Source organism: Panthera pardus, unplaced genomic scaffold (genome assembly GCF_024362965.1).
Source record: "Panthera pardus isolate Hobbes unplaced genomic scaffold, ASM2436296v1 HiC_scaffold_26, whole genome shotgun sequence".
NCBI lineage: Eukaryota > Metazoa > Chordata > Mammalia > Carnivora > Felidae > Panthera > Panthera pardus.
In genome coordinates this window covers 33,114,460-33,124,895 of record NW_026526832.1, presented here as the reverse complement: position 1 = coordinate 33,124,895, position 10,436 = coordinate 33,114,460, and the positions used below count along the sequence as shown (strand labels likewise).

General features: G+C 51.7%; 1 long non-coding RNA gene across 2 annotated transcripts; it reads left to right on the top strand.

Annotated features, from left to right (window-relative positions):
- Positions 1–4,462: 4,462 nt before the first annotated feature.
- LOC109266972 (uncharacterized) lies at positions 4,463–8,620 on the top strand. Of its 2 annotated transcripts, none has more exons than XR_002079944.2 (3): positions 4,463–4,703; positions 6,775–6,867; positions 8,374–8,620. It is a non-coding gene; the product is annotated as an uncharacterized LOC109266972 (long non-coding RNA). The 2 variants fall into 2 exon arrangements; XR_002079946.2 differs by having other exon boundaries at positions 6,719–6,867.
- The last annotated feature ends 1,816 nt before the right edge of the window (positions 8,621–10,436 follow it).

Below are 10,436 nucleotides of genomic sequence, written 5' to 3'. Positions count from 1 at the left end.
CGTGGCCCAGGGGAGGAAGGGGTGAAGGCACCGGGCTAGGAAACATGGTTCCGAGACCTGGTTTGGCCTCTTGGTTGATGTCACCTTGGTCAAGTCACGTCTCCTCTCCGGGTGTCCTTTTTCTCAGCGCAGACAATGGAGATATGGGCGTCCCCACCACCCTTGGCTGTCTGCAGCTCTTGGGCACTACTCAGCGTGAGGCACTTATGCGGGAGGTTAAGCAGGTCACGGTTGGGGACCGGATGTGGGAACCGGAGGCAGAAGGTCTTCATTATTCAGGAGGGTGATGGCCCTTTCCTTCACGGTGGGAAGACAGCGGGGAAAAGGATGGGGTGACAGGACGGCCCCATCTCTGTAAGGAAGGGGAGGCGGTTAGGGAAGAGCAGGCCTTAGATGCCACGAGTGTTCAGAACTCAGGAACGCACGTGTCAGTAGTGGCTTGTTTTCCTAGCTCTTCTTAATTTTTTTGCTCGATTCACGAGCATGCATCAGAGTTAATGAAGCAATTCTATGATTAAGCCACAAAGAAATCTAGGAGGCAATGCACTTGGATTTCAGTGGAATTATTAGATACGGGGGGGGGGGGGAAACACTTGTAAGAGAATTACGTATAAATCTCTGCATTACCCCTTTGTACCCCAGCCGTGAAAAGAATCCGATCACCCAAAGAGCTCAGAAACGAACTATTTCATGAGTTTTGGTAAAAAGCAAAAGCATTTCTATTTCCGGTGGAAGACTTTGCGAAGCCCTTCAAAATGTAGATCTGAAACTCCGTTTCTGGTTTAACATCTACTGCGAAGGCTGGAATCACTTTGCACTTTCAAAGCAGCGTGTGATGCTGTTGAAAGCCATCAGGATTTGCTCTGGCAGAACTAATACCTGCTAAGATGCCGGGGTGCCATTCCTTCTTTGCAGTGAATCATCAAACATGTTTTAAGTTATATTTGTGTTGATGGAGAGGTGGAGGCTTTAGGACATGGTGGGGTTGTGGCAGGGACTGGGTGGGGGAGTCTCAGCCAGGCAGAGTCTGGAGAGAGCCCGAGGAGCCTATACCATGTGACCTTGGGGTCCCTGTCCTATTTCCTGCGAGTAACCTTGACCTCGGCCTCAACACACATTTGTGCGGTTCGGCAATTGACAGGGCTCCTTCCCGGGCATTACTTTCATGGTTTCAGAGCCTTCTTAGAAACAGGTACAAATAGTTTCCTTCAAAGGGCACACGCGGCTCCTAGTCTCAGAATGTGGGCAAATTTGTATGCACTCTGCCGAGTTAGACATACGTGTGTATTAATGGGGTGTCGGGAGTGAGACAGGGAGGCAAGATGGATGATGGAGAGAACACTGGCTGTGGATCCAGGAAGATCTGAGTTCAAAGCATGGCTCGGTCACTTACTGGTTACTTGACCTGGGTGCTAATTCGCTTCCGAATCTTATTTTCCTTTTCTCTACAACTGAGCCGGTTACAGTAGCTTCCTCTGAAGGGTATAGTGAGGCATAAATGAGACGAGGATTGTGGAAGCACTTTGTAAGGGATGAAGCATCCCCAAAATGCTCAAACTTGGAATTTACCAGCAAACCTGGCATGTTTCAAGAAGGGGGTGATCAAAGCATTGGAGGACCCTGAAGCCATGTCACAAGTTTGAGGTGACAGAGCCTGACATAACCATGCCTTCTATTTCCAGGGGCTGCTTTGCTGGGCACCGTTTAGTGGAGAGGTGACAGAGTGCAGCGGCCCTCCAGGGGGCTTGCACGAGCCATGCCTGAGACTCGGCCCTCACCAGGGCCTGGCCCATGGCCTCCGTCCGTGACAGCTAGACCCAGGGAACCGGGTGGTGGCGTCTAGGAGCCTAGGTCCACAAGAGACAGGGACCCTCCTCCTCTGCCCCTCTTCCTCCCTCCTTTTTGGGTTATTTCTCTCTGGCTGGCAAGGTATTCAAAGAGCTCTAATTACTTAGTTGTCATGTTGCATTTAATTGTTTGCCCATAAAGTGATTCACTTAATAAACTTTATTCAAACGTACTTCTTTGCACCGTGTTTGAATGAGAATATTCAGCAAAGGGTGGCTGTGGCATTGACCCCGGGACCCTGGTCTTCGTATCGGAAGACGGAGGCTGGGATGCAAGAACTTCTGTTACTCAGCAAGTCGGGGGCCCCCGTGATCCCCAGTTTCCTTTGCAGGAAATCTCGGAGATGACCTTCGGAGATCTGGCTCCGATCACATGGTGTAGATGCTCTGTGTTAAGTGGGGAGATGTGAGGAATTCTTGGCTGAACAGGTACCCTCCGGGGGATCAGGCAATTATACTCCAGGGAGGCGTCATGAGGTCCCATTCATAAGAAGGGATCTTCAGACTGGGAAGAATTGCTCAAGGGGATTCTGGACGCTTCTGTGAAGTCTTTGTGCCCCGGGGAATTCTTTATGAGGTAGTTAAGCCAGCAGACCCTGGCCCTCAGGCAATTCTCAGTTCCCCTATAAACTCTATGATGGCCTGGGGCGATGGTCAACCAATTCCCACCCCTCCCCCGCCAATACTGAAGGATGGGGAAAGGAGTCCTTAAGAGCGTATCTCCCTTATGTCACTGGTTTTGGTGTTTGAAAACTTGTTTCAGTCTGCGGAGGGGGGGATGGTGCGTAACAAAATACCATAGACACAGTAGCTTCAACAATGGAGATGCATTTGGAGGTAAGGAGTCTGAGACCAGGAGGCCACCATAGCCGGTTGTTGGTTGAGGGCCCCTGGGTTGCATTCGGCCGCCATCTTGCTGTTTTGTCACACGGTCTGGCCTCTCCGTACTCTTCCTACAAGGCCACCAGTCCCATTGGATCAGAGCTCTACCCTCATGACCTCACTTAACCTTCGTCACCTCCTTGGAGGCCCCCATTCCGATACTGTCATGCAGGGGGAGGGCCTTGACGCATGAGTTTCAGGGGACACAACTTGGGCCGGCAAAACTCGAGTGTCAAGTGGGTAGAAGTGGAAGCTGCCGGGGCCTTGCCGTGGGACTTACGTGGGCCCAAGCCCTGCCCTGCGCCCGTAGCTGAGGGACTTGGGCAAGTACTCACCCTGTCAGCCTATTTCTCTCCTGGGAGATGGGGTAAGGGGGTCACAGCATGCAAGGTTTGTGCAAGGATTAGTCAAGGGTGCTGAGATGTGAAGTGAGGTTCGTGAGCAAACGGCTAAGAATTCTTGAGACGCCTTTGGCGCAAAGAGGCGATTTTATTAAAGCACAGGGACAGGACCCGTGGGCAGAATGAGCTGCACTGGGGTTGTGAGGGGCAACTGATTATATACTTGTAGGTTGGTGAGGGGTGGGGCTAGAGATAAAGTTTTTTATTTTATTTTTTCTAATTTTTTTTTTTTTTTTTTGAGAGACAGACAGACAGAGTCTGAGCAGGGTGGGGGGTGGTTGCTGAGAGAGAGGGAGACACAGAATCCAAAGCAGGCTCCAGGCTCCGAGCTGTCAGCACAGAGCCCGACGCGGGGCTCGAACCCACGAACCGCGAGATCATGACCTGAGCTGAAGTCAGACACTTAACCGACTGAGCCACCCAGACGCCCCTAGGTAAAGTCAGTTTTTAAGGAATCTCTGTATGCTGAAAGCAGGGGCTCACAGGACCCTGAAGATTTAGCAATTGTCAAGGTTGCTCTTAGTTTTTAAGGAAGCGTAAACACGAAGGCGTCAGGGCGGCCATAAACGTCTTGGGGAACGTTCCACGCTGCAGGTCTCTGACATCTCTCAATGGGCTGCAGGCTGTAAGGGAATTTAATTTAAACTACATTTTTCTTGCCTTTGTTTCCCTCATCAAAGGGGACCATTGGGAAGCACCGAGAACACCCGCTGGCGCCTTGCCGTCCTCGGTGACCGGCCACTCCTCCCCTTTCTGCCCTCTCGTGAGACACCAGCCTCGGCATCTTGCTCTTTGAATGATCAAGCGGTTGAGCTGTCTCTAGGGTCTGCTTCTGCCCCTCTGCTTTGGAAGTCTGTCGTCCTGAGAGGAGAGCACATCGTCCAGGAGGGGCTCTGTCTGTTCCCAGTGAGGATAATCACACTGAACTCTCAAGGTTATTGAAATGAACCAAGATACCATAGGGGGAGACACCTCATTCAGTTCCTGGCAGGTGGCAATGATAAACATTCTTGTACTGTGGCTCCAGGTGGGGCTGAGTTGGGACGATATCAGTCAACAGAGATGCACTGAGCACCTACTATGTGCCAGGCACTAGGGATAGCACAGTGGGAAAGACCGGCACGACCCCCCTCTCGGGGAACGTGGAGTCTCAGGGGAGAAGGCAAACATTAACCAGATTGCGAAAGCTCCCGTCTGTGGTCTTGGGTCCATGGTCACCCGATGGGCCTCCCACTCCTGCTGCTGCACAGAAGACGTCCTCGGGAGGGGCGCCCTTGGGTTCCGCGGAGTCATCCCTTCCAGGAGAGGTTCCCAGGCAAGAGAGCACTGCGGTTCCTGCCCTAAGTCCCTGGCACCTCATCAAATGCCAGCTCACCTTCCAGCTATGCACTCCCTCCCGGCCATCTCCTGTTTTGGTGTCCTCTGGGCTGCCCCTCCGGGTGTCCATGAGTCACAGAGCCGCTCCAGAAACTCCTGGTCCCTCTCCGGGCTGAGAAGAGAATTCCGTTCACAACAAACAAATTCCGGGGAAGCGGGAGCCCCAGCGGTTGACAACGCATACAAATGATTGCAGGTGCCCTGGGTTTCATCCTCTCCTGCTCCCCTCTTGCCCTCCCAGCTGGGCCAGGGACCTGCTGGGTGACGCGGGCAGGCTCCTGCCCTCTTGCTGGTGTTGAGGGCCTCACGGTCTGCAAAACTCTTAGGTGGTTCGAGGCGGCCTGACTGGGTTTAAACATCACCCAAGGGGCGCCTGGGCGGCTCAGTCAGTTAAGTGTCCGGCTTTGGCTCAGGTCATGATCTCACGGTCCGTGAGTTCGAGCCCCGCGTCGGGCTCTGTGCTGACAGCTCAGAGCCTGGAGCCTGCTTCGGAGTCTGTGTCTCCCTCTCTCTCTGACCCTCCCTCATTCATGCTCTGTCTCTCTCTGTCTCAAAAATAAATACATGTGTTTTTGTTTTTGTTTTTGTTTTTAAAGAAGGAATTCTTGAGATGCCTTTGGCACAAAAAAGGTGATTTGATTAAAGCACAGGGACAGGACCCGTGGTGATTTGATTAAAGCAGGAAGAGCTGCGCTGGGTTTGTGAAGAGTGATTAGTTACATACTAGGGTGTTGGGAGAGGTAAAGGCGCAAGGGAGGCTTCCAGAAGGACTGTGATGTGCTAACGAGGACTCCCAAGATACCAGAGGCCTTGCTATGAAGCTAAGGTTGTTTTCCCTCTTATAGGGCATTATTGCGACAGTAGGGGGTTCCCGGAGAAAGGTTCTACTCTGTATTTGCCTCAAGGATGTGTCAATGGGCTGCAGGTCATAAGGAAATGTAATTTCACCCGCCATTTCCTTCTTGTCTTTGTTCCCCACATCACCATGGAGGGGAGGGTGATGTTGGGGCTCCAGGAAACGGAGGCTACAGGTTTCTGTCGGTAAGATCGCCTTTTCCTTGATGGAGACTCCTGTCCTGCGGGACTGTGATCTCTGTCAGTTACCCATTTGTTTCCTTTCCTTTCCTTTGTCCTGGGGCAGCCGGGAGTGCTGGAGAATGTCGCACGGATCCCCCCCGGGGTGGGGGGGTGTTGTTAACTCGTGCTTGGCCCTCAGCTTGCCTTATGCTCCCTCATCAAAGGCGTAGGGATGGCCAAGCGACGAGAGGGAAGAAACTTGGATCCCTAAATGACCTCACTGAGCAGAGACACCTGCCAACATTGGCCTACTGCCCACATTCAGAGTGTTATGTGAAAGAAAAACACATTTCTATTTTAAGGCACTGTATTTGGGGGCCTCTGACATAGCAGCGTAGCCTAATATATATGCGAGCTAACATAAGGCGTGGCTAGGTGCCTAATTATCTGCAATGTGGTTTTATACCGGATTCGGTTTAGATTTATGTTATTTATTGCTACCCTCACTCTAACAGAGATTGCTAAGGCTTCTCAAGACATTGTAGTAGACCTATTTCCCCTCTTTGGCTGATAATTTTGAATTCCTTTTAATTTTAAAACCAAGTATACGTGAGGGGACACATGAAAGATAGCACTCTTGACACGCCTGGGGACTTATTCGTATCAGGCAGTGGCAGTTATATCATCTGGTGGGTTCCCTTTACGCTTTGACTTCCAGGAAAGTTAGAGCCAGTTTAGTTAAACGCTCGCTATAAACCTTTATTGCTATACGTTTCTTTTTATCGTACTTCTTCCCCTATGTATCTTTCACGTCTGTTTGTTTTATTTTTTTTTTATAAGATTTTTTAGATGGTTATTTATTTGAGAGACAGCACGCGCAGAGGAGGGGCAGAGAGAGGAGACAGAGGATTCCAAGCGGGCTCCGCGGTGACAGCAGAAAGCCCCGTGCGGGGCTCGAACCCACAAACCGTGAGGACGTGACTTGGGCCGAAGCTGGGCGTGTAACCGACTGAGCAGCCCAGGGGCCCCACATTTGTTTGTTAGGAGGTTCACTGCTCCTACTGTCACGCCCCTGGGTGCCTTGTCCATGCCCTTCCTCTGTCATCTGTGTCCTGTCCCCTCTTTCCCTGAGCTCCTGCTTTCCCAATGACTCAATGAAGTGTTTTCTCTGTGCACCGGTGGCCTTCCATACAGAGCACTCCCCTCGGACTTCTGTTGGAACTTCTAGCACACTGAATTTGCTTTCGCAGTTTGACGTCCCTGCTGGAGTGTGACCATTGTGACCCTCACTGCTGGTCGTGCCTTTCGCACGTAAGGGTGAATTTGTCCCAGACCAATTCGCTGTAAGTTAGTCTCTTGCAAACCCCCCTGGAGACAAGGTAAAGCCAAGAGCTTAAAGCAATCCATTCTGGTAGAAGCTGTCACCGTAGGACTTCAGTTCCAGCCCCTGATAATGACATAGGAGGGGCTGGTGCCCTTCAAAGCACGGAGGCTGTGATGGCAGGGCTGACTTGGAACCAGACCCACGCCAGGCCTCATGTTGGATCCTAGCTTTTATCAGGCTGGGGGAGGAGCCTGTGTCCCACTAATCATGCAGCTAAAAAGCCATAGCCCGAGGACAGGGTCCGTTCCTCTCCCAGATTCTGATGTCCCCTGCTACTGCTCCATGAGTCCCCTCTGTGAACAGGCTCCAGCAGGCCACGGCTGTCTGGCCGTTCATCCTGCTTCCCTGACACCCTGGGCCCCCCTTCTTCCCTTAGTCATGGAACCTCATGAGTGTTTTGGCACACGTGGCCGCCGGAGAGGGATTTTTTTTCCCGGGTACTCTTGCAGCCCATATGACAATAGGACCAAGAGTTAGCCAACGGAGTGTAGACAGAAGTGATATGTGCATTTCCAGATCACATTTTTTTAAAAGTTTTTTAATCTTTATTTATTTTTGAAAGAGAGACAGAGAGAGAGAGAGAGAGAAAGCGGGGGAGCGACAAAGAGAGAGGGAGACACAGAATCCGCAGCAGGCTCCGGGCTCTGAGAGTCAGCACAGAGCCCGACGCGGGGCTCGAACCCACGAACCGTGAGATCATGACCTGAGCCAAAGTCGGACGCTCAACCGACTGAGCCACCCAGGCGCCCCTACTTTTTTTTTTTTTTTTAATTAGGAAATTGTGTGCCTCCACACCACCCAGCCCCATCTCTGTTTCCTGTGGGCTGGAATGTGGAGTGACAATATGAGGAAATTTTGACCATGGCCCAAAGATAACAGCCTAGGGTAGGACAAAACGATGAGCTAGGCAGGCCTTGAGTGCTGGGAATGTTCTGTACCTCCATCTGGGGGGTAGTTTCACGGATGTGTACATACGTAAGAATTGATTGAGCTACCCTCTGAATATTTCCAAACTGTATTTTACAGAAGTTATGCCACAGCAAAAAAAAAAAAAAAAAAGGGGGGGGGGGGAACCTGGTTCCCTGAATGACCTTATGGAGTAGAATTTACCTGTCGCTGGTCCCACGGCAGCGGGGCCACCCTGGCTGGAGACCAGGCCACAGGACTCTATTAGGACCATTCACGAGGCCTTACAGAATGAGCGGTAAGCCGCCAAGGAGGCCGAGGGTGGGAGCGGGGATCATTCTAGACAGCAGGAGTGAAGGCCCAGAGGGGAGAAAGCACGGACGTTTTCGCGTGGTGTAACTAAAGCCCTGGGTGTGCATGGCGTGAGGGCCACGGGGGCAAGGGCCTGTCCTGTGGTGCCTCCCTTGACAGTGAAGCCCGAAGGTGGAGGGAGGTTCAGTCATCTGTCCTCTGACATCACTGCTGACATCATTCATTCATTTGTTCTTTCACTGAGCAGGAACGAGGTTCTCTGTGGGACCTGGCGGTGGGCCCGTGGGATAGAGCACCCTCCCTGGAGGGGCACCAAGGCTGTAGGGACCCCACTCGGCCCCCTTATTCCGGATCATCTCCCTGAGGTACCACAGATAAGTCCCGAAGATCCCCCTTTCCCAAAGAGCATTTTCCCGGAACGCTAATGTTTTGGGTTTTGGGTTTTTTTTTTTTTGAGGAAAAAAGTTCTGTGGTAAAATAAACTGAGAAAGTGGGTTTGCTTCCTCCTCCTTGGAAATTCTTGCAGGTCAGCTTCTTAAAGTCTCTGGGAAGTAAAGAATATTTAAAATTTTGTGTATGAGCTTCCCAGGCCCGCCGTCACAAAGTCCCACAGTCCAGGGGGGTGGTGAAAACAACAGAAACTTATTCTCTTATTGTTCTGGAAGCTGGAAGTCCCGAAGGAAGGTGCGGCCGGGCCGAGCTGGTGGTGAGAGCGGTTCACCTGGGGACTGAGGTGACCACACGGGAGGCGTCCTGGGGCAGAAAGGGCAGTTCTGGGTTCCTCCTTGAGGCCTGGGGGTGGGGACAGGGAAGGCCCACAGGAGCCAGCTTTTCCAGGACTGAACCACAGGAGGCTTTCAGGCCTGCACGGGGGAGAGGGGGGCCCGACGAACGCGGGGTGCAGCGGAATTTGGGTCCAGGTTACCCTCTCCACCTCACCACCCGTCAGAGCCAAGAAGCTGCGGAAACACAGCATCTGTGGGTCCCGGCTCCTGTCACACCTGGGCCTGTGCCACCTCGCAGGCTCCAGGAGCTGATGTGGGTGGCGTTTTCACATCTCCTGAGCTAGTTTATGGAAAGCGCTCAAAATAAACCCCACGTCTATAAACAAGTTTCCTTCCTGCTTATCAATTTTCCCCTCAGCTGGGCTTTGCAATTACGTACGTAACGCCCACCTCACGCCCTTCCCCACCCCCCCCCCCCCATTTGTTGCCTCCTGGGAGAAGATTAAGGAAAATTTACCATTTTCTCCATGGTAAAAAAAAGACAGGGATTCGAGTTCAGGGCTTGCCACCGACCTGCTGTGTGACCTTCAGCATAGACTCTAACTCCCATCTTTGCCTTTATAAAATGGAAGCCATGACACCACCAGCCCTGCTGACCTTCCTCATCGCCATCCTGTGCCAGGGACTATTATAGAAGCAGTGACTCTCAAAGTTCCTCGTCAGGTGCAATGCACGAAACGTACCGTGTAAGTGCGTTACATATCTTTATTTATAGCTCTTTCTATACAAAAATATGGTACTTAGTCATGTATTAATCAGAAGAAATTAGCATAAAAGTGTTTCCTTTCTCTCTTTTAAGGATGAACTTTTAGAAGGAAAAAGTAAAAGGAAACATTCTCTGAATACGGTAATAAGAAGAATGCATCTTTTTTTTTTTTAATGTTTATTTATTTTCCAGAGAGAGAGAGAGAGAGAGGGACAGAGCATGAGTGGGGGAGGGGCAGAAAGAGAGGGAGACAAGAGAATCCGAAGCAGGCTCCGGGCTCCGAGCTGTCAGCACAGAGCCCGACGCCGGGCTCGAACCCACGAACCGTGAGATCGTGACCTGAGCCCAAGTCGGACGCGTAACCCACCGAGCCACGCAGGTGCCCCAGAAGAACGCGTCTTTTAGGTCAGGTTTATTGGGAATGTAAAGGACCTATCCCAAAATTGGGGCGTGCGGTTTTGGGAGATTTGCCAATTACGTCCAGTCGTGCAAACATCATCCCAATCGGGACAGAGTATTTGTGTCATCCCCAAAGTGGACCGGGTCCCCTCTGAAGCCGGTCACACCTCCCCTCCCCCAGCCCCTGGCAACCTCAGGTTGGATTTCTGCCCTTAGAGTTCTCCTTTCTCTAAACGGCATATCCGTGAAATCGTACAGGAGCTCTTCCTGTTTGGCTTCTTTCTCTCCACCTGATGCTTCTAAGACTCATCCGTGTTGTTGAACGTGTCAGGAGTTCATTCCTTTCGCCTGCTGAGGCCGAGGTACGGATGCAACCACCGTTGTTTATCTGCTCACGCACTGGCAGACGTTTGGGTTGTC